The sequence below is a fragment of the Cebus imitator genome, unplaced genomic scaffold, assembly GCF_001604975.1.
Source record: "Cebus imitator isolate Cc_AM_T3 unplaced genomic scaffold, Cebus_imitator-1.0 Scaffold108, whole genome shotgun sequence".
Taxonomy (NCBI): Eukaryota; Metazoa; Chordata; class Mammalia; order Primates; family Cebidae; genus Cebus; species Cebus imitator.
In genome coordinates this window covers 4,470,063-4,471,996 of record NW_016107423.1, presented here as the reverse complement: position 1 = coordinate 4,471,996, position 1,934 = coordinate 4,470,063, and positions in this window count along the sequence as shown.

The following is a 1,934-nucleotide window of genomic DNA, read 5'->3' as shown; positions in this document are numbered from 1 at the left end:
AGGAGGATCACTTGAGTCCAGGAGTTTGATACTAGCCTGGGCAACATAGTGAGACTGCCACCTCTACAAAAAAATGAAAAATTAGCCAGGGATGGTGGTGCATGCCTCTGGTCTCAGCTGCTTGGGAGGGTGAGGTGGGAGGATCACTTAAGCTTGGCAAGCCAAGGCTGCAGTGAGCTGTGATCAGGCCACTACACTCCAGGCTAGATGACAGAATGAAACCCTGTCTCAAAAAAAAAAAAAAAAAGTGTTTCCTAGGTTTCCTTCTAGGATTCTTGTAGTTTGAGGTATCACGTTTAAATCTTTAATTCCATTCATCTTGAGGTAATTTTTGCATATGGTAAAAGATAGGGGTCCAGTTTCATCCTTCTGTATATGATTAGACAGCTATCTCGGCACCATTTGTTGAATAGGGAATCCTTTCCTTATTGCCTATTTTTGTTGACTTTGTTGAAGATCAGATGGCTGTAGGTATGCAGCTTTTTTTCTCGGTTCTTTATTCTGTTCCATTGGTCTATGTGTCTGTTTTTGTCCCAGTACCATGCTGTTTTGGTTACTGTAGCTTTATAGTATAGCTTGAAGTCTGGTAATATGTTGCCTCTGGTTTTGTCCTTTTTGCTTAGGATCGCTGTGGCTATTTGGGCTCTTTTTTGCTTTCACATGAATTGAATAGTTTTTCTAGTTCTGTGAAAAATGATGTTAGTAGTTTGATAGGAATAATATTGAATCTTTAGATTGTATTAGGCAGTATGGCTATTTTAACAATATTCATTCTTCTAATCCATGAACTTCAAACGTTTTTCTATTCGCTTGTGTCATCTGGTTTCTTCTGGTGGGGTTTTATAGTTCTCCTTGTAGAGATCGTTCACCTCCTTGGTTAGATGTAATCCTAGGGCATTCTGTGTATGTCTTCGTGTATGTGGCTATTGTACATTGGATCACATTCTTGATTTGGCTCTCAGCTTGAATGTTATTGGTGTATAGAAATGCGACTGATTTTTGTACATTGATTTTGTAGCCTGAAACTTTACTGAAGTTGTTAATCAATTCCAGGAGTCTTTTGGCAGAGTCTGTAGGATTTTCTATGTATAGGGTGATATCATCTTTGAAGAGAGATAGTTTGACATCTTTTCCTATTTAGATGCTTTTTTTCTTTCTCTTGCCTGATTGCTCTGGCTAGCACTTCCAGTACTATGTTGAAGAGAAAGGATCTTATTTTTGGGAAAATTTTCCAACCAAGATTTTGAAACAGTAATGATGAGAGCATTATATGCTAATTGTCAATATTTTCCTTTGACTTGTTTAAATAATCCATTTTTTTTGCTTAATGACCTTGTAGAGATATTTATAAAACACCTTTTGATTTTTGACTGGGGCTGGATTTTTTTTTTAAATGCATGAAGAGCTATATAACATTGGTTTCAAATAAATTATTTCTACCTTTTAATCATGTTAATTAGCTTTATCAGGTATAGCTATAGATTCCAAAGCAGTGTTATCTATATCAACTTTAATACTATTATATTCATATTCTACTGGATAAGAAATTACTTATTTGGGACTAAGAATTATTCTTGCAACAGAAGCTTATCAGTAACATTATTTGATTGCTTTTTGGTATGTGCACAAGTGAGGCTCTGTCTAGACTTATATACTAGGTATATTTCTTTTGTTCATAAATTAAATAATTGAGTTACAGATACTAATTTAATATGTAAGAAATTTTCATTTTTGATTTTAAATATCAGTATAACCAAATTGTAACAACAAAAGTGCTGAGACTTTGCTATTTAAAAAGGGCAGAGTATACCAGACTATTAAAAACTGGTATTTAAATGGTGGCACGTGCCTGTAATCCCAGCTACTCAGGAGGCTGAGGCAGGAGAATTGCCTGAACCCAGGAGGCGGAGGTTGTGGTGAGCCGAGATCAGGCC